The 25,187-nt window shown below is 40.5% G+C and overlaps 1 protein-coding gene across 7 annotated transcripts in view; it reads left to right on the top strand.

The window, feature by feature from the left end:
- The window catches only part of Ldb2 (LIM domain binding 2), a 305,230-nt gene that overhangs the window by 256,605 nt on the left and 23,438 nt on the right, over positions 1-25,187 (top strand). The window lies entirely within an intron of this gene.

The raw sequence follows: 25,187 nt of genomic DNA, 5'->3' as shown, positions 1-25,187 counted from the left end.
ATGTCCAGAGCTTCCGAATTTATTTATGGTTTCACAGATCACATGAGTTTTTAGGCTGGGATTGCACTGGTCAAGTTGCAGATAGAGCATATGCTTTCAGTTACAAAATGAGCTTGGTATTCTAGGACCCATAAGCCAGCAGGCCCCATGTTCCATACGCCTTTGCCTCTGAGATGCTGAGCTCTTTCATTGTACAGCAGTTCGCCTCACCAAGGCCTCCTGCTCCATCACAGAGTTGATGCTCTTGCTTCTTAAGCATACTCTGGGTTTGTAAATTTTGTTCCATGCTCACTCTCCTCTATGTACAACTACTTTTGTTGAAAGGCTGACCTATTTTTGGCCAGGCTTACTCTTCTGTGAATTAATAGTTACTTGAAAAGATTCTTCCAATTCACTCACATATTTACCATGCTACCTGTCATCAAGAAATGCCCACGCCTATGAGGGAAGACCCATATAGAAATTGTACAGACAGTGGTCAGTGCCTTACACTGTGGTATAGCATCTTGTCAGGGACCAGAAGAGGTGTGGCCTGAGGCCTATGATACCCAGGAAGCGATCTGGGTCTCAGAAAGGGGTCAGAGAGATGCCACACTTCTAACAGCACCTCAAGTGGCCACAGGACACTTGGCAGGTCATGACCAAGCAGAATCTCAAGTCTGTTGACCCAAACTAGATAGAGCACATAGGCTCTATCTATTTCTTTAGTTTAAAACTGAGGTTTAAGATTTCCCTCCTAGTCTAATCACTTGGCAATTTTTAAGAGAACTGAACAGTCATTAAATACATTCAGCAATAAAATTGTCTTAGAGTCTGTAGCTCCCTATGTGTCTGAGAAACTGGGCTTTTAAAAGCCTCAAGCCTCAGTCATGCACATAGTCTTATTTGGACAGTGAATGAGAAGATTAAATAACCACTGCTAAGAACAGTGGTCAGACCCAGATGTTGGCAAGTCTGTGGCCTCTCTAGGAGTAAAAAAGAAAGAAAGAAAGAAAGAAACTTGATGTGCTCTGCCTCGCTGCAGACATCTGCAGTTTCTATAGGTAGTGCATTGCAGGTCATAAAATTAAGCAGTGTGGAAAGTAAGCAATGATAGTCATACAGCTTCTTCAAAACAAGTTCATTATTTTCAGGGAATTCAGAGCCATGACAAAGCGCACTGATATGAGTCTGACGTATGCTACTTAAGTCCCTGTTATAACTAACCAGGAAGTTACCAAGGCTGAGGCAAGACATAGAATGGAAGAATGAAGAACTCATCGCCTCATAGGTGACCCATTTCACAAACTAGTCCCTATCTGCTGAAGGGGCCTTGGCACCACTCAGGGATCTGATTCATCTGATGATGGAACTAAAGAGCCAGGGATTTGTGAATGTGTCTTGTCCTGTTTTCTGGAATGGAGTCTGTCCTGCTGTCTGTCAGCATTTCTTGATGGAACCCATCCCAGAGACCAGCAATGGCAGAGTGCAGTATGACAGAGTCAGGTCCCTGCCCTCCAGAGGAGATACTGCCTAGACCATGAGAAATAAAAACAAATGATCAGAGAGAAAACAGTCCCAGGGGCAGTGCTATTAACAACAATGGATGACACTTTGGAGCAATTACTATAGACTAGGCACTGTGAAGTAGGAAGTACCAAGGAATCTCTTCATTTCTCCTCTCCCTCTCCTCTCTTCTTCTCTCCTCTTTTTTTTCTCTCTCCATCTCTCTCCCTCCTAGTAAACATCTCTTGAATGGATGATTGGTAAATGCTTTTGTGAATGGAAGACTTGATTTTGAATGGCATCAAAAATACTATATGATTTGTTTTCAAAGTCATTCCTAGAACTTCACCATGAAATCTAAAAGCAAAGGGCTACTGCAATGAATAGGAATGTGGGATAAGGCCCCAAGGTTGCTCTAGTATGAAAAATTCTCCATCAAATATTCAGAATCTTCCATGTCAACTTTTTGTTTTAGTATCATTTCTATTCACTCTTAGTAAGTACTCAACTTTTACTCTGAATGCCAGTATGCCCTTTACTTTATGTTGGAAAATTCATCCTTTCAAATCTTGAGGATAAATTCATAAATGGGTAATTGTTCTTGTCTCTGTTTCCTTTGGAATGATTTTCTTGATACTGGGTTACATAAAAACATCATATTATCTTGAATCTCAATCACAAGATGCTTTCTTTGTGTGTTCTCTTACTCTTTATTCATCCAGATGCATAATTTCTGCTTAAATGCAATCAGGTTATATATATGATTTCTTAATGCTATTTGGTAAACACTTCCATGTGTCTACATAGTCATCATCTTAACCATTTATCATAGTTGTGGTGTTCTGATCGCATTTATTTATTCATTTCTCTAATGTTGAGTGTTGAAGTCATCTTGAAGTGGCTGCCATTGTGAATGCCTTTCCTCTAAACCCTTCTCCATACCCTCTTCTTAACAGTGTTTCCTGAAAATAGAGAGCTGGACCACAGAGGATATGTGGGAAAATAAATAAATAAATGTGTTAGAGGAATGTAGGTGTGATTCCTAACTCTTCTATATGACCTTGAGCAAGTTGCTTAAATTCCCATTTTCCCTACTGAAAATTGGGAAGAACTGTAAATTTCACAAGGTTGGTGTGAGAAATGGATAAATTGTATTTTGTAAGAATCTGGCACAAAGAAGGAGCAGAATAAACTACAAGTTCCCTTTGTTTCTGTCTCAAACAGAAAAGTCAGTCAGGATTCCATTTCTGTTGATGCCATTTATTTTTATGTAATACTGACCAAGTGCCTTAATTTCTCAGTCCCCCTTTTGTTTTTCTGGCCCTGGGTCTTGAACTCAGGCAGAGTCCCATTTTTGCAGAACGATTGCACACAATGTGGATCTTGGCTACTGTATCACTGGTGAGAGTTAAAATGGTAATGCAGCCAGACTCCAGTGGCTCATGCCTCTAATCCTATCTACTCAGGAGGCTGAGATGTGAGGACTGTGGTTAAAAAAAAAAAAAGGCTGGGCTGGGAAGGTGGCTCAGTGGTAGAGTGCTTGCCTTGCATGCCTGAGACCCTGGGTTTGATTCCCCAGCACCACATAAGCAAAAAGAAAAAAGCCGGAAGTGGCGCTATGGCTCAAGTGGTAGAGCGCTAGCCTTGAGCTAAAGCGCTGAGGGACAACGCCCAGGCCCAGAGTTCAGGCCCACGACCGGACCCAAAAAAAAAAAAGGTTCTTGAGACTCATCCCCAATAGCTGCCATATCCCCCCAAATCTGGAAATATAGCTGTTGTAGCTCAAGTGGTAGAGCACTAGCCTTAATGGGGGGAAATAAAGCTCAGTTATAGTCCCTAGTCCCTTAGTACAAGCCCAGAACTGGAATATATTCACACACACACACACACACACACACACAGAGTAATGCGTGTGGCAAATACTTTAAAACTTCATACTCCAGGAATCCATATATGTCTCAATGCACTTGTCATCCTCTTTATATCAATCATGACCTTGAATTCTGTATTGAGGCCATGAAATCACAGGAAAGAACAGAAATAAAAAAGAAAGGATTGATTTATAATGTACAATAGGAGAGAACTTGGGTCACATGCCAGATATTGGCACCCCTACCCAACACGATTATTACTGTTAATGAGCGATCACTTTCCCCAGGTGTTTCCAATGCCAACTCCAGTCTTTTTGTTGTTGCTGTTATTTAACAAATAAGTCCAACCCTTCCAAGAAGCAGTGTCAACTGGACACAAAAACATGTGGGGTTTGCAATCATTTTTTTTAATTCTGTACTTTAATTTCCCAAATGAATGAAGATTTTTGTTGTTGTTATTGTAATGCCTTGAAGATCATTGGTCCCTGCGTGTTGCCTCCATGTGAGTAGTGGACGCACAGTTCAAGGCCTGGAAGAACTGGGCAATTAACTTTGGAAAATGACCCCCCACAGAAGGACATGAGCGGCCTCCAGGGGACTGAGTGTGGCTGCAGTCAGCATTTGGAACCATGCTGAGATTTTTTCTTGTTTCTTCTTTTTGTGAGGCTTTGACTTGCAGCCAGATTTGTGTGTGTGTGATCTTATGACAGAGACAGGATTGCGGTCCAACCCATTTACCCCTCCTCATGCCAACCCAAGCCTGAGGATTGGATAGGAGCCTCTGCTCAGCACCATTACTTGCCTCCAGGTTGGGCTAAGACATAAACAGACCATTCCCTTGTTACACATTCAAACTGATCAACAAAGGAGCTTGGAAGAAGTACTGGGGAGGCAGAAGCCACACCAGCAAATTTACACCTCGTGCAGAGCCCAGAATATTATAAATCCTAAAAAACAAACAACAACAACAAAACCGTCAGCTAAAGCCTGCTGGGCAGAATGCGGTCATGGTGACGGCAGGTGTACAAACTCTGTTACTGGGCGTCCAGAAAGTGATAGCAAGAGCTTGGAAACTACCAAAATGCCATCTGACATGGTCAGGACACATGCCTAAATGCAAGACCCTTGCACTCACCCTGTTGATTGAGATGCACAGCAGGCCAAGCTTATCAGAGGTCAGAGGCCAGAAGTCATGTCACAGGCAATCTGGCAGCCCTGGAAGAGGGTGCTGCCACAGGAATCCAATTCAAAGACCAGCACTGCCTTCTCCATGGCTCATCAGATAATGATGGCATCATCATGACATCATTAGCTATTGGGAAACTCCAGTAGCTTCCTAAGGGACAATGACATAGGTGTTCATATCTCCATTTTACAGCACTCAAGGTCACAAGTGTAGTCCACACTTGGGTGCTTGTCTGGACTTGGATAACAGCACTGGACAAAGACAGGGCTTTAGAGAGCATGATGGATCCAACCTCCAAACTGAAACTATCACTCTCAGTCTGACTTTCCTCCTCCTCTTCTGCCCCCTCCTCCCTTTTCTTCTCTCCTCTCCTCCTCCTCTTCGTCTTGTTCCTCTTCTTCCTCCACTTCTTCCTCCTCCTTCTCCTCCTCCTCAGCCCTTTTTTCACTTCCTATTTCTCCTCCTCCTCCTCCTTGAAAAACCCCATGTGAGAATGCTCTGGGCACTATGGGAATGCTCCAAATAGAGAATGATTAAAACTTGGAACACCCGAAGGGCACTTTTAATTGCATTTGAAGATAGAAAGCAGTACATATGACTACTTGATAAGGGAATTCAAGCACTTAACTCTTAAAGAAGTGAAATAATCATAATATACATATATTCCAGTATCCAGAAAACAGTGCCTTCTAAAGGCAGGACAGATCTCCAGATCTCTAGATCAACAGATAGATGGATAGATAAATAGGTAGGTAGGTAGATACATATATACATACATACATACACATAGATGAACATACAAACAACCAAATATGAACAGTATCTTAGCAGAGTAATCCTAACTGACAATAATTTCAGAGCCCTGGTTACTTCTAAATTTCTTGGCCTTAAAACTATAAATAGAAGCTTGACACCTGTGGCTCACACCTATAATCTCGGCTACTCAGGAGGCTGAGATCTGAGAATCACAGTTTGAAGCCAGACTAGGCCAGAAAGTTCATGACATTCTTCCAAGAAAAAAAAAAAACCCAGGCTGTAAATGAGGTGTGGTAGATCACTAATGTTGAACAAAAATCCTCAGGGACAGCACGTAGGCCCTGAGTTTACACACACACACACACACACACACACACACACACACACACACACACACAACCTACAGATGGGTTATTAAATAATTTCCCAGACTGAAGCACTAGAGAAAGATAAAGAAATTGTTAAACAAGACTCTAAAAGTCAAAGAAGGCAAGGCACAAAATTTGCAACAGTCCTAAGGGATAGCATAGTGCAAGATGAAACCCAGAGTTGACAGACATTCTTGGAAAATAATATTCCCCGTTTTCTGGAATTTTCTAGCTTAAAAAAAAGTACCTTAGGAAAATATAGGGAGAAGGGAACAAAGAAAAGGGGATTTGAATTTGTGGCCAGAGAGCAGGGAAGCTGGCTGCCTTCTGAAGAGGAGCTGCAAGACTGTAAGACTCACTGGTAGGGAGGTTCAGGGTTTTTGTATGCACCTAGCTTGTGGCTGCTCTTCGTGGTACTCTGGCACCATAGATACTGACATATAAACCCAGTGGTAACATACTATACTATGGTGCTAAGTGGAACACACTAAGTAGATGGCATTCTTCATTTAAAATATACATGTACATTTATACTAGAGAGAGAGAAAAAGAGAGAGAAAGATCATTCTATAGATACACTAATAGAAGGTATCCATACTTTATGGATGTATGTTTAGGTTATTTCTAATCCCTTTCTCCTATTACCAATCATTTGCAATTTTTTTAAATTTTTATTTTGCACAGAAGCAATTGACAATCTAAACCCAGAAGTGAAATTTCCATAAGAAAAGTTGTCAGGTAGAACAATATGCATATTGTAAGGTTGATATTGTCCAGTGGGGCAGCATAGTGTGTATTATGTTTCTACTTCACCTGCAGCATATGAAAATGTTGTTTTCCCACACCTTTCAACAATTAGGGCTTATCATTTTTAAAGGCAAAATGTGATGCCTTATTTTTATTGAAATGTATGTATATGTTACAAAAGGGATTCTTTATCTTCTCTTATAGTTAAAAATCAATTGTGTGTCTAGTGAATTATTTCGTTAGATACTTGGTCCATTTTTTTATTTGGCTGGGTTTTTTTCTTATGTATATGAAGAGCTCAAGAAGCAACTTTGTTGTGATATAATTAAAATTAGAAGTTGGTAGAGTTGTTTAACTATGCTTTATCCAGCAAATATTCTTTGTTTGTGTTGTGTATATTTGTGTTTAATGAAGCAGTATTTCCCTTATGGCTGTTGTTTTATGTTTTATATTTTGTAATAGCCCTCTTTGAGCTAATAATAATAAAAATATACTATTCTTTTGTGTCTTCAAATGCCACTTTTTAAATTGGAGAGTTTTTTTATATTCAAGTAATGATCTTCGTGGAATTTTGAGAGTTATTAAATATGAGGAAACGATTTAGTTATTCAGTTATTACCCATGTACCATTTATTGATTAATACGTATTGTTCTCCCTGATTGAAAATACTACTTTTAGCATATCCTAAATTGCCTAAGTATCTGAGCCCATTCCTGTCCTTCATTTCTTATCCTGTTAATTTGCCTTTATATTTTTCATTCAATACATCACTTTTAAATCTGTCACTTTATAATATTCTTTTGTGTCTGGTAGAGTTGGTATAATCTCATTACTTTTCTGAATTCTTAAAATTGATTTTCTTCTGAACTGTTTTAACTATTTTAATAGCTTTTTTTGTTTATTTGACCTGGTGTTCCACCTGAATCACTACATCATTTGCAAATGATGATTTTTACAAAGTCATTTTCAATTTTTAGATTTTCTTTGTTTCTTTGTCTAGTTATATTGGCTAGTGACATCAGAAATGTATTAAATAACAGGATAATTGACATCTATATCTTATGTCCTACTTTAATAGGAATGCTCCTAGATTTTTTTTCATTAAGCAGAATGATGGCTTCTGATTTGAGATAGACATATTTCTCATGTTAAGGTACTATCTAGCCTTACTCTATTAAGAGCTCTTTAGAATTTTTAAGATATGAATGTTGGATTTTATTAAGTGTGGTTCTGGTATCTAAGGAGATCGGATTATTTTTCTATTATGATTAAATACATTAAAAGAACAATTCACTCTTATATGGTGTAATTGATATCCAAATTATATCTTAATCTCTTTACATACATGAATTTATTTTATTCTTGACAACTAGAATTACTTAATTATTACTATGTTCATGCTATAAAGTTAAGAAGCACATGTTCACTAAGGGTAAGGAACTTGGACAACATCAGACAATTAGTAATTAGCAGAGCTGAGATTTGAACTGAGGGTGATTTCCTTGCATATAAATAATAAGCAAAGTTTCTCATCTAGATAACAAGTCTAATTTTTATTCTTGAAACAAATTTCACGATGTATGCTCCTATTTGTTGGTGGTGGTGGTGGTTGTGGGGCTTGAACTCAGGGCCTAGGCACTGTCCCTGAGCTTCTCTGTGCTCAAAGCTAGTGCTCTGCTACTTGAGCCACATCGCCATTTCCTGCCTTTTCTGTTTCTGTGGTACCAAGGAATCAAATCCAGGGCTTCAAGCATGCTGGGAAAGCACTTTACCACCAAGCCACATTCCCAGGCCCTGCTGGGAATTCTTGGTGTCAGGACCTCTGTGGGGCTAATGTTGACATCTGTGAACACTATAAGCATCCTCCGAGATGGCAGCCCTGACCTGGAGCTTCAGAGACCCCAGATACCTGGTGTCCAGGGTATGGTCCAAGGTGAAATGATTGCTTTTCAGTCTTTTCTACTAGGCTGTTTTATAATCTTAGTAAGTGTTTTTAAATGTTCTTAACAACATTGTGGTTTGCAATTTGATCCATAAATCCAAACAGCCTCTTGAAATATGATCTATAGATTTATTTTAGCTAAAATTAAAAATTTTCAAGGTCCAAAGGCATATCTAAAAACCAGTGTGAAGCCTAAGGGCGGTTCCATCTGTTGATGAAAACTCTTCAGTTTGAGGGTGTATAGTCACAAACGACTTTCTGGAATAATTTCTGGATATAATAATATTAATATATAGTGTTAAGGTTGAAAAACCCACAAATTAATCTAGGTTTTCTGACCATAGAATGTTCCTGAGAATTCCAAAATATGCTTCTTCATAATTTGAGGCTAAATAATGTTATGTTATTTCTTATTTCACTGATCAAGACTGACAGGCTGATTTTTTTTTAAAGTCTCATAGACTTACTTCAGAGTACCCAGCTTTAAGTGTTGGTGAGGAGACTGACTCATATAAATAAAAGAGCCAATAACTGGGTTTCTCCACTGCTGTATTTACATGTAGTCGATTCAACTTTTAACTACAAATGTGTACTTAGATTTTCCCTTATTAGAGGTCTTTCAACCTTTTGAAAACCATTATTTCCTTGTTAATTTCCCAGTGGCTTTAGGCAATTTCTGGCTGTGGCAATGTCTGTGAGAATAAACAGTCTTTATTGTTCTTGGTTTTATGATGAAGAAAAATACTTTTGATTTACTTAAAGTGCTGATTAGTAGAGGAAGTCCAAGGAATAGTCATTAGTTTTGATGATACCAAGAGAATATATTATTGAGCACCTGTTATAGAAAGCCTGGAGACTGAACGAATGAAGACTTGTTGTTTGTTCTCACCAAGCTCAGCAGCAATGAGGAAAACTATTGAGCACTTACTATGTGCCAGGCACTTAGTAAGTGTTCACGAGATGTCATATACAGTGTTAGATACTGGAAATATAGTAATGATCCTAGTCTCAGATGCTTATTTGCAGGTATAGAGATAATTACCAAATAATCTCACACAAATGTGTGGAAAATTTCAATCTAAAGGAAAGAACAAAATTACATAAATAACCATAACAAAGAAACTTATCTTCAATCTAGGAGAGATTTCAGAAGGCTTCCCTGGGAAGATGTTACTAAGATTGAAGTTGAAGAATGAGTCGTTTTAAGGAGAGGTGAAAGCGGGGGAGGACATAAGAAGTATATATTAGCAGAACAATCCCAATTAATTCTGATAGCAGGAAAAAGGCAAAGGAGGACATTGGTGAAGTGTGGAGGGAGGGAGGAGGAGGGGAGATAGGACAGAAAGGTTAAGGTTGGTGGTATAGAAACCATAGCAAAAAACAAAAAAAAATAAGAGCAACCTTTCTTACTGACCATGCAGTCTTGGTGGAAAGAAGTAAAATTACCATTCTGTGTGTCTGTTTCCTCCTCTGTAAAATGATTTTTAAAAATACCTCGTTTTCAACAGTACTGGGCATATGAAATCTGACAAGATCCCTCTGTGCCTAGCTAGTTCCTGCTTTGAGGTGGTTTTCCAGAAGGCAGGGGTTTCTGGTCCTGTTTGTCTGGACTGGTTGCCAGGGTGATTTGTCTTCTGTAGGCAGACCAGACTTCCGCCCAATCAAAGAGCCTCAGGCTATGTTGGACCAGACAGGTGTCATCTCAGCCTGGCAATCACGAGCAGTCTGTAGATTCTGGTCTAGACCTGCCTTCCCACCACATTCCCCCAACTTTGGCTTGCTTGTTATCATTCATCCAAGTCAGGAAGTATGGAAAGGCAATGTCTGAGGAAATGTGGGGGAGCTGTAGGGCAGGGTTGTGAGCATGGTACACAGCTTCACTGTCTCTGAAGTGGGAACTGCTGCTTGGATTGATTATAAATGTTGAAGTCCAAAAATAATAAAAGTATGTAACTTCTATATGCAATACATAGTGTAGATTATGACACAGACCTCTTTGCAACTTGATTTTTTCCTCAGAATTGTGATTTTCAGATTTGTTCATATTAAGCTATGTCATCTGCTCTCTCTCTTTGTTTTTCTTGCAGGGCTTGGGGCTTGAACTCAGGGTCTGGCGCTGCCCTTGAGCTTTTCTGCTCAAGGCCAGTGCTCAACAGCTTGAGCCACAGCTCCACTTTTGGATTTTTTCCAGGGGGAGGGGAAGTGTTTGTGGTTAATTGGAGATAAGACCGGAAGTACTTCCGGTCTGGCTGGCTTTGAACCACAATTCTTATATCTCAGCTTCCTGAGTAGCTAGGATTACTGGCATATGCCATCAGTACCTTACCCACTTGCCCCTTTTTGATGGTTAAATGGAGATAAGAGTCTCGTAGACATTTTTCCCCAGGCTGACTTCAAACCAAAGTCCTCACATCTCAGCCTCCTGAGGAGATAGGATTACAAGTATGAGCCATCAATGCCTGGCTCTTTCATGTATTTTAACTGCTATAAGAGGTTGAGTTATAGGAATATGACACAATTTGTATATGTTTTTTCACTGATGGTCATTTAGATAGAGATTTAGATAGTTGTTGTTACTATGATCTATACTTCTTTGACTGTCCTTGTATAAATCTCTTTGTTTACATGAACAAAGCTTTACAAAGGCATATACTCAGGAATAAAATTGTGCAAAATGCATGTGTATTCAACATGTTGTTTTACAAAAAGACACTTGCAAATTTATACCCCAGAGAAAGCTTCACCTTTCTTAGCATACTTAGTATTGGACTTTTCACTAATCTTGTTAATATGAAGTCTTTTTACATTATTAGTTTTCTTCTTCTTTCTTCAAATGACAGTAGGCCCTTTTCTTTAAGCACCTTGATAGGATTTACCAGTGTAATAAGGGAAATCTTTAGAAATACAAATAGTAACTACCAGGTATAGAATACACCCCCATACATTCCTGAAACATCCTTCACTTAATAAATGGTTCCAGTTAGGAGCTGAGAATACCATGAATACATCATAATTCTTACTACCCAGAAACTCAAGGTATTGAGAAGGCATACATGCAGATCAAATAAGAAGATTAGCACACTGCTGGTTTATTAGGGATAGAAAAGAAACTTACAGGGAAAAGGGAGGTTAATCTATTAGAAGCTTAAGGCAGAATTGAAGCTAGGTCTTTGCTCCCAAACCAGTACACCCAAAAGGCTATCACAATGTTTGAGAAATCTTAAAGTCTCAACTAGATTCTGGAAGCTCTAAGATGAGCATTTCCTAAAACAAGTAACTCACCCATGCATCTGGTTAACTCACTTGCCATCAGAATTTTCAGTTGACCGCAGTACTTCTTGCTGAGCTATTCAATTTGCATTTGGCTGATTATTGCTGAGAAAAATCACCATATTAGCCAGAGTCTCCCATTTTCCTACTTGTAGTGTAAGCTTCATGACATGGATTTTATGATAAAGTAATTATTCTAATCCCTTCCAAGAACAGATGGTAGTCCACTGAAGGTACATGGACTTTTAGTCTGGAGGCATTCAAAGCCTTGCAACACAGGACTTCCCTTGTTTGGCTGAGTCTGAGTAGGAAGATTATGACTGCTGTATTTAGAACAGACAGAAGGTAGACAAGGGTAGAAACAGGAAGACCAGTTAGGAGGCTGGTACCAAAAAAAAATCTAGACAAAAAAAAATGGTAGAGTGTAGCTTGGTGACTGTAATAGAAATGGTTTTTCTGGCTCTCTATAAAAGGTTCAGTCAGAAATGTTTGCTAGGGTAGACTGAATGTATGAGTTAGAAAGAGTTGAGTCCCTGCCTATTTTTTCTACTTAATCTTCAGAAATTGCTAACTGAAAGAGGATTTGGAATGAAGCAGAGTGATGGAGAGCTAAGTAAGATCAAGGTACATTGCATGCATATATGGACATATCAGACTGAAATCCCCTTGTATAACTAATTGATACTAATATTTTTAAAAATTGCTAACTGGCGGTAACTGGGGATATTGTTATGTGTAGACACCTACACTTAGTACTCCTGAGAGTCATTATTTCCTGTATAAGATACATTTATTTTGCCCTCTATTGACATTTCATAGTCAACACTAAACCATTGAGCTTCCCTAAAACAGGTGGGCTGGGTGTCTAGAAGAAACTAGAAAAAGACTAGAGAAGGTATTAGTATTGCAAGACTTTCTTAGGAATTGTGTGCCTCTTGACTCCATGAGATCTAGAAAAAGTTCTGACCAGAAAATAGTGCATATCAAATTCCTGCATCAGCTCTAGGTCACAACTGAATAAACCTGGTTTCAGACCTACAAAAGCTACCATAGTTCCATGCCTGCTACACAGGTAAGCGTCCATCCTTCTATTTTTTTTTTCATTTGCCTAGGGTCTTGCTCTCTGCCCTTGATCTTCTAGGAATCTCATTTGTTGTCCTTAATCTTGCTAGCATCATATCCCGGACACTGGAACACTTGGCTGTTTCCTTCACAAAATGCATCCTGTATATAATTCATCGGTAGACTGTGGGGTGTTGTGCCTTGCTGGAATCTAAATACTGGGTACCTGTTATGTTTCCCAAAAGGCTTTCAGCTAATTGTTTAAGTGGAGGATTTCAAGACTGTAATTTGGTGAGTAAGGTCCATGTTCAGGTTACCCTGGCATTTATTACCTCGAGGGCTACCGAAGCTACTGAACACATTATTCATTTCACAAATGTTCCCTTCATCCACACTGTGTGTGGGCTGTTTCAAGTCTTCAAGGTACAGATAGTAATCTAACGCAGTCCCTGTTTTCACGGAGCAAACAGCCTCCTAGAAGAGATGGATAATACACAAGTCGTCACAGTTGAGTGTACAGAGGCAGGGGGAAGGTGTAGATGAGTCTGCATCTCCACAGAGTCCAACACAGGGAGAGACCTATGGGGACTGGAAGGAACAAAAGAAAAAGAGGAAGATCACTCTAGTGTGGGAGTGGGGTTGATGGTCAGAAGCCTGAGGAAAGCGGGATAGTCATAATTAGGGGTGAACAGTGGACAATGAGCTCTCAAGGCTCAGCCTAGTACACGGGCACAGAGGCGCTGCTGTAGAGTCATATGGCTGATACATGTGTTTTCTTTCTTGGGCAAGAATGAGGTCTAGTCGACTCTGAGTTTGGGTCAAATAGGAACAGAGTCTTACGTATTTTTAAAATATTTGATTTGTTTAAAAATAAACTAGCCAGGCACTGGTGTATCATGCCTATAATCCTAGATACTCAGAAGGCTGAGATTTGAGGATAGTGGTTCAAAGCCAGCTCGGGCAAGAAAGTCCATGAGACTCATCTCCAATTAACCACCAAAAAGCTAGAAGTGGAGCTGTGACTCAAGTGGTACAGTGCTAGCCTTGAGTACAAAAGTGCCCAGTCCCTGAGTTCAAGCCCCGGGATCAGCACAAAAATTAATAAATAACTCATTAATGGTACTTCCTAGAGAGAATCCAAAGCCCTCTATAAATTATTCATTTATTGTTTACATGTCTACTGGATGGTTATCAGCCTGTATTACAGATGAGGAAACTTGTCTTGCTTAGAGCAAGGTAGAGGCACATGACCAATGCATGCAAGTTCTGGAGTCTGAGTTCCCTGCAGCTTGTTGCTGCCTCTGTAATTAGCATGAAGGAGTTCTTGAACAAGAATGTCAATCCTGAGGCTCCAGCACCGGCTACCGAGAGCAGATGGCATCCCAACAGCCAGGTGTCTATTTCGGCTATCCCAGGCCAGGTGCTGAGCACCTGAAGCTCAGAGAGAGCTTCCTAGCTTCCAAGCGATGAAATCAGAGTCGTTACATAAAAGGCAGATGAGAGGTCTCATATATCTGTTTCCTAAAACAACTATCTGTTACTACACATTGGTGGATTAAAGCAATAGGAATTCATTTATTCCCATGAAGGATAAAAGCTTAAAAGTCACACAAGGCTGTCTCTAAATTGCTCGCCTCTGGGGGTCCACGTATTCCTTGGCTAGTAGAAGTCTCATTCCAGCCTCTGCCACCACGGTCTTCACGTGGCTGTGTGTGTATATCTCTGTGCCCTGGGCTTTCCTTGTTACAATATCTTATATTGCATTTAAGCTCCACCCTAAGTGCCATCGGAGAATGTCTTGCTACCCTTATGCCTTTAAAGGACCTTGTTTTCAAACGCCTTTGCTTGAAATCAGGGCCTTGCAGTCTTCCTTGTCTTTTTCTCTCAAGGCTAATGTTTCCACCACTTGAGCCACACCTTTACTTCTGTTTTTGGTTTTTTTTTATTGTTTTTGTTTTCTGGTTGATTGGAAATAAAAGACTTACAGGCTTTTTGGCCTAAGCTGGCTTTGAACTGTGATCCTTAGATCTCAGCCTCCTGAGTAGCTGGGATTATAGATGTGAGCCACCAGCATCCACCAAGGTATTATGGTTACAAGCTGGCAATATTGAGTCAAAAGAGAATAATATAGAACTGGAATTCTGGTTGCTGCTTTTGCCATACCCTCTGCAGGATTTTTAATGGCATTGAACATATTCGCAGCCTTAAGAACACAAATGAGGAGCTTTTCATATACTCTTGCATTTCCCAGATCCTCTGATGCATGTAGAAGAGTGTATTTTACATTATTCTCTCACACACAACATATTGGAGTGGCAGATAAATGAATGACTATGCCTATACACAGTAATTATTGTAGAAGACTATATTTTGACTTTCTATTTCCTTTAAATTATTTTTACATGGTAGGGGGTCAGTTTGAATTTTAGAATGTATCCAGAAGCTATTTTAAACTGTGACTTCAAACATAGATAGATAGACTTCAAACATAGATCCTCATGTTTCTTAGATGGCAAAATGTAGCATCAGCCAGGCATGGGTGGTGACTCATACCTGTAATCCTATCTACTCAGGAGGCTGAGATCTGAGGATACTGGTTCAAAGCCCTCTGAGGCAGGAAAGCTCGTGAATCGTTTAGCTTCAATTAACCACCCAAAATCAGTACAGCACCACCCTTGAACAAAAAACCTCAGGGACAGCACTCAGGTCCTGAGTTCAAGCCCCAGGACCAACATCAAAAAAAAAAAGTCAGCATCATTTTGAATTTCACAAGTGTATTTGCACCAGTATCAATTGTGAGATAGCAGTGAACTATTCTCATTCCAAGTGTGGATGGATGAATGGCATAAAAAAAAATCCCTTCTTTTATCTGGTAGCGGGAAATAAGAATGTAACTTTTCTTACAGTTACCAGAGTTCATTTCAATTAATTCTTAATGAGGAAAAATGAGACAAATGGGTTCCTGAGCATTAGCTCTCAGACCTTTTAATTTTTATAAATTCATGTGCAGAGCTCAACTTACCCTGTTGCAATTATTTCATTTGGCGCTTGAAAATCTCACCTGGCTTGCATAGCACAGGTGCCAGAGGCAATCATCTGGTTGGGGGCCTAACTCTTGTAGTCATGCTATCCATCTAAATCTATAATCGGAGACAGGGTATGTTAGAAAGGTGAAAAGTATCATTTGTCACAGCATTCTTGCGTAAAGATGGCTGGGGCTTTGGGAATAAGACAGAGGGGCAGTTTTTCTTCTCATTAGCTGCTTTATTTGTAACTGCAGGGGCTGACAGAAGCAGAGACTTAATAACCTTCAAGTTTTTCTGCATTAATATATATATATATATATATATATTTTAAAGGTTGCATTAATTTCGGGCAAATCATTGTCCCCATGAGGGTATGAGAAATACTTTTTTTCTAGTAGATATAGAATAACCCTTTCTTTAGAGTGCTCTCCATTGAATTAAATATATAATTGAAAGAGATTCATCCAGAATGAGACATGTATGCTGATGGGGTACACGTTTGATAACTTTGAGCCTTCACTCAAAGTGTCTTTTCAAATCTCCATGGGTAAAAGTTGGAAGCTATCAGCCACACTGTTACTATCATAGCAGAAGAGATGCATGTTGTAGTTAGATACAGTGATCACTTTATCTTCTGTCTTTGAACACATTGTAGGGTTTGATGAGGACACCCAGGGCTCCAGAAATACTGATTCAGCAGCTCATACTAGCCAGAGACTAGAGGACAAGAAGAGAGGGGGAAGAGGGAAGGGAAGAAGGTGGGAAACAAAGAAGGACAGAGGAAGTGAGACAAACTGAGTGATGCTTTGAATTACTGTAGTTTGTGTTTCTCCTGAAAATTTTCCCTCCCTTCTTTCATGCACATGATATTTGCTTGGCTCTCCTCCACACTGGCTGCTCTTTGTCCATTTCCTGTCCTTAGACTCAGTTCATAAACTTCCCCTTGTCTTTTTTGACACTTAATTTCTATGAGCTCTCACTTGGCTCCATGACTTCCAATGTGAAAAATGAGAGGATCTTAATCTCTGTGCTGAGCTCCATTCTCCTCTGAAGGTTAGCCCCATAGATCCCACTGCCTTCTCAATATTTTCATGTCAAGGTCTCACACACATGAGTTCATCTTGTTCAGAATTGAACTGGTGCCGCCCCCCGCCCCCCGACCCTTTCCCAAGATGGCCTCTGGCCAATTCTCACATTACTTATCATTTCCCAGTTCATCTCAGCCTCTCCCCTGCATTGTACTAGCAAGTCCTAGCAGTCATCTTTAGATTCACATACATGTACACAAGGGGAAGCTCAACCATTTTGTATAATATGGAACAACATGCCCTGATCTCAGGATCACAAGACACAATGCCATGTCAATTGGCATGTCAACTGCTGTGCAAAACTATTCCCCTATTGTGACCAGTGCTGCCCTCACCATGGCTACCAACGTGGGTGTGCACTGAGTTGTGTTGTCTATGTCTCTGACCTGCTGGACCTTCCCTGTCTGGCCTTCTAACTTCTTCTTGCCTCAGTATATCCAGCACAACAAACTTGCTCAACGCCTGACAAGTTCTCAAATATGCCCGATCTTTCCTGTGCATTTGTGCATCCTTCTCATGCTGCCTGACTTCCTTCTCTGTCTTTTGGGTCCCCCAGAAAATATTCATGGGTCTCTCAAGGCTTAAATGGACATCACCAACTCCATGAAGCTTTCCTGATCCCCAGTTCACAGAGAGCTGGAAACTGTTATGGTTTTCAATGTTCCCCATAGGCTCATGTACTGAAGTCTTGGTCCCCAGTACAGAAATGTTCAGAGGTAGGCTTTGGGGGAAAGCAATTAAAATCATGAGGGATCTGACATTGGTTAATCAATGGATTCATCCATTGATGGGTACTTCATATGATGGACTAGTGAGAGGCTATGGAGATAGGAGGTATAACCTAAGTTGAAGGGAATGGTCCTTATGGTATGCCTTTGGGGATTAGATCCTGTGCCTGTCCTTTCTTCTTCTTGTCTTCTTCTCTGCTTCCTGGCCTCCATGAGGTGCACATCCTCCTCAGCTATGCTCATACCACCATGATATCTATGCCACCTCAGGCCAAAGGAAATATAGCCCTAGCCTCAACTACAAACCTTTGAAACTGAGAGCCAAAATAAACCATTTCTTCTTTAAGTTGACATTGTCGAGTATTTTGTCACAGCAATGAAAGGTGACTAATATACTACCCTATTAGCCATGTGCATCTTAGGTCAGGAACCAAGCTTTGGTCTTCCTTCTCCAGTGCAGGTTTGGAAATAAGGTTGCAAGAACACCAATCCCAATCCAACCATCTGCTGGTTGTATGCGTTCAGATAAGTTATTTTACCTTTCCTTGTCTGAGTTTCCTCATGTGATACATGAGGAAATACAAAAGGGACTTCCACATGATTACTCTGATGATTAAAATTTTTTTAATGCATTCAAAGTGCCTACTAACAGTATCCAACAGACATAATAAGGGCTCAATCAATATTTGGTCATGAGACAGCATTTCGCTGACAAGAAAATTAATCAACGCTTAGGTGGGAGTTTTATTTGTTCAAGGTCACATAGTCTAAGCTGGCTGATGATAGAACTTGTCCGTTAACAGCTGTAAGTGATGCCTAGCAGATACTCTACAAATGAGTAACATCAACATTCCATAACAGAACCTGGAATAGATGGTGGAGAAGCAAAATCTGTCTAATCCTCGCAAGAGCATTCTTCATTTCTGTGGAACCTTCATTGTGATTTTTCTGTTTGTTGGACTCATCTAACTCCCTTTCAACTAATATAAGAGGAAACAGCCATGCAGCAGGATTAGAAGCTTCTGGGCATAGACTGAAGATTTTTCATTTCCCAGGTCAGACATCAGACTCACAAAGTCAGTCTTCATTCTTACGCCGCCTCTATGCCAGGAGAAAACATCAGGACTTGTTCAGTTCTGCGCCTGTGTCCAGGCTCTTTTGTTCATGTCCTGTGGAGGTGGTTGGGAAGGGGCAGCTATCCTAGGATTCAAGCCACACACCTGCATTGGGTGTGACTTGCAAAGACATGTCACTTACAGATAAAAAATAAAACACAACAAGAACCACTTTCACAAATCAGCTCCTCAGTCACCCAAATGCCAGAACATCTGTGCCAAAGTCCCTCAGTCCCCACCCTGACTTTTAAAGGAACTGAGTAACCTGATATAAAAGTTTGTCTTGCTTTCTAGCCCCACAAGATAACCTAGACATTGCTGGTCTTTCTTGGCACTGTCTTGTCCTCTGCCACAGGCAACTCAGTAAATGAGGGTTTTGGCAGCCAGAGGCCATGAAGGCAAACAGTTCCAGAACTAGGCAAATTCTAGTTCTGACTAGTGAAGAGATCAGAATTTTTTTGGGGGGGTCAGTCATGGGGTTTGAACTCAGGGCCTGGGTACTGTCCCTCAGCTCTTCAGCTCAAGGCAAGTGCTCTACCATTTGAGCCACAGTGCCGCTTCTGGTTTTCTGGTAGTTAATTGGAAATAAGAGTCTCACAGACTTTCCTGCATGGGCTGGCTTTGAACCGCAATCTCAGATCTGAGCCTCCTGAGTAGCTAGGATCACAAGCATGATCCACCAGTGCCCGGCTTGTGTGGAATTTTTGCACCCAAATTTCAGTGCCTGTAGAAGTCAGGGAAAGGAAGGTATTGCCCACTGATGCTCTGTTCAGGATTTTTGGGGAGATATTAGGAAAATCTAAATGACAGCATGAGGCCCTGAGTTCCAGCTCTAGTACTGTCACACTTCACACTCACATACACACACACACACACACACACACACACACACACAGAGAATTAGGTTCTGGTGGAGTACTGCCACACCCTGTTACAGGCATTCTGACCCAAATAGGTACAGAAAAATGGAGATGCTAAGAAAGTCAATCCAAGGAAAGAATTTCCATGTTCAGATAGATGGACAGCAAGGGACAAACAAGCTTCTTTGGATCTGTCTTGACCCTTTCTGGGGCTAATATCCCCTTTATTGGGATCTCAGTTGAGTTATTTTCTTCTGAATTCACCTTGAAAAATGAAAGTTAACTCCATCTCACTTATCTATCATCTAGCTATCTATTTAGTTGTTGTCAGATAATAATATGTAGTGTTGTGAATATGCATTAAAAATAGGTGCTCTTTTAGATGCATGAGGATGTAAATTAGTACAACTATATCTTAATATCTTCTTCACATTATTGAAGAGTAGCCTAGGTCTTTAGTAAAACTATCAGTGACAAAATGTACTTGTCCCTTACCCCAATGCAATAGGTGAGAACCAGACCAGAGAGTCAGAGAGGTAGAAATCATAGGGCAAACCCTATGTCTGGGATGCTACTCAGAGTCTAACACCCTATGTGAGGTATCTTTCCATCAGCAGCCAAGTGTCATGAATCCTTTTGGGCTTTAAGTGGAGACTGAGGTACAGTAAGCAGTTTGAGGACATTAATCTTATCTTACCACACACCAACTATGGGAGCACAGCCAAATTTCCTCAAGCCTGGAGTGTAGAACAGACATCAGCCCTGCAGGAGCTGCGGACAGGAGGACATCCACTGGTATTTGATGATCCCTAGGGAAGTGTGAGCCAAGCACTGCATATCATTCTTCGCTAGGTTCCCCAGTCCCCCAGTTTACGCTTGTTTACCTTGAAAGTTAAAATTTACAGCATGGAGTGCCATACGAAGGTGATGCTGACATAATTAATAATGCAGAACCTTCGTGTGCTGCATAATATGAATTGTGTTGCTAATTATATTATTATGAATGCGGTTTGGAATATTATTAATGTAAGAAATATCAATACTTAAAAGCTTTGCTGGCAGTGAGATTTTTTTTTTTTTGCTTCAGCAAGCATGAGCCAGCCTGTAAGCATTAAATACTCTCCTGCTTAGAGGCATTAATCTATACTCCCTTTGAACAGATTTAATTAAAATTTTCAACTTCATAGGACTTGTTGTTTTTATGTTACCCCAAAATGGAATTTTATTGAAGGCCAAGATCTTTTAAATAGCACCCATCTGTTCAGCCAGGATGACATCCCTTGAACAAGGCGTCTGGCGAGGTTAGGGACATAGTTCAAAACCTGGCCTTCTCCACAGTCTTATCCTTCCAGGAAAAGTGCAGCTCCACAGGAAATAAAATAGAGTCAAAGAGAAAGATGCATGGAGGCTAGGATTTTGTATTTGTGTCACTGCTGTCCCCTTTGTATCATTATTTTTATTTTTTTGTTATTCGTTTATCAAATGGAGATGAATTACTATACCTTTCTATGGTACAACATGTTCATTTGATGCATGAATATGATATATAATGACTTGAGTCCAGGTAATTAGCATTTCATCTTCTCTTTGAACACTGATCCTTTTTGTGCATTGGAAACCTTCAGACTCTTCTGTTATTTCATTATAAAATATATAGTAAAATGATATCCATTGTAGAGCCACTCCACTGAGATCTCTGTCTAGTAAATCTTTCCTTCATATGCTTTTACTTTATTGCTATAGATGTGTGAAGGAGCTATGATGATTTCTGTGTTTTGTAGACATGAATTCTTATATACCTCGAAACAGGCTCATTTAAACTCAGATTAGACATTATTGATATCTTTTGACAACACTGAGACTTGAGGCTAAAGACACCTAGGTTTTAGAGCTCAGCTGGGCCTGACTCCAAACCCAAGGCCTCTTCTTGGAGGGGAAGTGACTCTTCCATCTGTAGTAACCAACCCAACTGTTGATTGGACAAGAAAGGTTTGCTGGGCATAGGATTTCTAGTTTTATAATCTGGAACACAGTTCTAAGAAGATTGAAACAAGTTGTTCACCCTGATTCATCCAGGATCTCCTCACTTCTTCTCCATCTTCCCACCTGTTTGAGATCGTGAGTTTATCCAGAGAAAGGACTTGAGTCTACTGACTAGCTCCCTCTCAAGGAAGTGGTTGCCATCCAAAGAATGTCAAAATGGTATGCAAAGGGAGTCGTTTGCCACAGGCAGGAATGGTGATCTTCTCAACCAAACAGGATCTAAGAAGTCACACTAAATGGCCCAAAGGCCAATCGCTACCAGATGCTAATATCATGGTTGAAGTTTCTTACAACTTTGAGTTTGAAGAAGCATCATGGCTACCATTCAGCCAAGATAAGATGGAAACAGATAGGTATAGTCCATTAGGGAGACCAATGAGGAAAGCAGTGTTTTTTTGCCAAGCATTTTCTCTCTAGATCATTCCCAACTGATTGAAAAAACACTCTGTGAACACACCTCAGAGTAGCAGGCTCCAAGACTTTACTAATAAAGTTGAAAATATGCTAGCTTTAATATAGCTGGCACTGAAGAATAGGAAATAAATGCCTGGAAGTTTGTCAGAGGATTAATCATTCCTTTGTAAGTGGTGTTTTTTTTTCTTACTTTCATTGCTGCAACATCAAACCACAGTTCATTGGCTAAATGCCAGGCTAGCTTTTGCATTGGCATATTACCATCTACTGTGTTCTATGCATCTTGCCCATTTATTAATGCGGCAGACTTCCCACAATTCAGTCTAAAAATAGCACCCGCTCTGTGAATAACACTGCCTCTGCAGTTTGAGCTAGGGGGAAGAAGCACAGAGCATGCAGGCGCATGTGTGTGTGTGTGTGTGTGTGTGTGTGTGTGTGTGTGTGTGTGTGTGTGTGTATGTGTGTGTACCTGGAGGAAAAAAACAAAACGGTGGTACCTACAATCTATGGTTTCATTTTGCCCTTAAACTCCACCTTGTTTTTTTTTGTAAACTGCAAATGAAAGAATTAGAAGGAAAATGGAAAGAGAGGGATGAAGAGAGAGGTTGATTTTTTTTCTCTAAAATCCTAAATCTGCATAATCTGTGTTTACTTTAGTGCACAGAATGATGATGCTAAAGTAGAATGAAACCTTACTAAAAGGCTTTTATTATTGAGCTTTTATTCCTAAATGGAACCGTGTAGTCCTCAGCTCAGCTCAAATTCTGCTTTTGTTCATGAGTTTAAACTACAGAGTATCCATGGGAAGGAGGAGCTATTGGCTGAGATCTATCTTTATATGACACCTTCCCAAATTACCTCTTTTTTGAGTGCTTTCTCACAGAAATGTCCTCCATCAAAATTTTCCAATTGTAGGGTTTCCCTGATTCGAAAGTCTACCCATCTCCTTAGCAATGCCAAGACTCCAGTATACATGAAACATTGATGATTCCTCAGAATCTGTGATTTACTTTTGGACCCAGAAACTTGAACAAGATGACTTATTTTCTTTTCTGTATACTGGGGCTTGAAATCAGGGCCTGAATGCTGTCCCTAAACTTTGGTCCTCAGAGCTGTTGTGCTACCATTGAGCCACAGCTCTGCTTCTATTTGTTTTCCTTTGGTGATGAACTGGTGATAAGAGTCTCATAAACTTTCCTGCTCAGTTTGACTTTGAACCATGATCTTCAAATCTCAGCCTCCTGAATAGCCAGGATTAGAGGCGTGAGCTGCTGGCACCTGGTACAAATGACATAAGAAGCCATGTGAACCTGAGGAGCTGCCGCAGACACAGGTGAAGGGTGATAGGGCCTGTATTTTATAATAAATGAAGAGCAGAAACAACAGTAAGGTCCCATCGCTGCACAAATAGGAAAGATGACTGGGTCACCCATCTGACACATCAGGTGTTGACAATTGAGGCAGAACTCCTGAATCATACATGTTTGCCTTTTGGAGAAATTAAGAGAAAGGAAATGTCATTCTTCTCCACACCTGATAAGGAAGAGAGATGATAGAGTAGGAAACGATCATTTCCTAAGCTGTTTCCGAAAGATACTGTTGAGAGTCAGGATTGCAGGGAGGCAACAGAGTAACTTGGACAACCCCAAAGCTGGCTGGGAAAAAAAGAGAGGCCTGGACCACACACTGATCAATCGGCTTCAGTGTGAAAACTATGTGCTCGAGGAAGAAATAACAACTCTGCCATGGTAGAAAGTAGAAAGAGCGTGAACTTTGCAAGAATCCATTTGTATCACCAAGGGTTCACTGAGCATCTTCTTCCTGTGTATGGATTGAAGGAACCATGCTCACACTAGCTCCCTGATTATCTAGCTGGTGCCTAAGAGCAAAGCTCTTCTCTTAAAAAGAAAACACTGATGGCCTCTGGGATTGGAGATTCTAACTTGAAATCCATAACATTGTACTTAAGTTGCAATGATAAATGTATGAATACTGAGTCACTTGAACTACTGGGTAAGGTGATATAATACGACCTAGCTCACAGAGTGATCACAATGGAGTCATGGTGATTTGTGCACTGGTCCCATAAAGTAGGAGATGCATTCCTTTTAGAATTCCTTTACATCATCTCGTGGGGTGAAATTCAAGAAGTAACAAACTTCAGAAGAGTCTCTGTGAGGATAAGTGGGAGCTTCTAATGGGGATGGGTTGTGTGGACCTTCAAACCAAGTCTTTACAGAAGATTCCAGAAGGAAGAAGACACATGGTGGCCCTCCTCCTAACTGTGTTCATACTGAAAGGCTGTTTTTCACATGAGAGAGGAACTGGTTTTTCCTCAAGACTTAGGGCTCTAGTTTCTGCCTGGGATCAGAAGGAACATTGAGATGTGCCTTCAGCCTGTGGAAGATTACTGTGGATGAACAGGGAAATCTCAGAAAAAGCATTTCAACACAGAAAGCCTGGAAGCGTCTGACACAGACAGTTGCCAGTGGCAAGAATTTCCCAAGAACTGGCGAAGAAGTCTGAGACTAAACCCAACTGAAAGTACATATCGATCTGAAGAGGAAGAAGTTTTACCTAGTGCCGGTTTCATGGTGGACAGGAAAAAGACATAAATCAGGGGAGAGAAAACCCCAATGCCAGAAGAGACTAGGCAGCGTCTTAAACTTGCTGAGCCTTAGTCTCCAAGTATATTCTAGCTTCCAATCTTCTAAAAAAAGAATGGATTCTTATCATACCTCCTTGCTGGTTTATAAATAATTTGGGAATCTGAGACTTGATTGAAATGTAGAAATGCCTACAGCGAACTGTTCTTGCTGGAAGCTACTAGAACCGCCTGCACCAACAAATATGCTTCTCCCAGCCCCTGGCCCAGCCAAGGGGCCTGAGAAACCATTCTCCCTCGTATCTGGGGAGTCAACATTGGAAGTGAACAGCATTAGACAGTTGTCAGCCACACACACACACACACACACACACACACACACACACACAGAAGATGGAAGCCACAAATTCTAGTGTATTGGATCAACATACTGTCTCCAAGAGGAATTGATTTTCACCATTATCTAAGATCTTTTGTAAAGAACACAGCAGGTATGTCCTAAAGGTGCAGGAAGCAAAGAGATACCTACGGGGCAGAGGACAAGACAGGACAGGAGACCCCCCGCTCCCCGCCGCTCCCCACCCCTCCCCGCCCAACACACACGGATAACAGTGGAAGGA

This window comes from Dipodomys ordii, unplaced genomic scaffold (genome assembly GCF_000151885.1).
Source record: "Dipodomys ordii isolate 6190 unplaced genomic scaffold, Dord_2.0 Scaffold8, whole genome shotgun sequence".
Taxonomy (NCBI): Eukaryota; Metazoa; Chordata; class Mammalia; order Rodentia; family Heteromyidae; genus Dipodomys; species Dipodomys ordii.
Note: the sequence above shows the minus strand (reverse complement) of the source record. Positions and strands in the feature narration are given on the sequence as shown.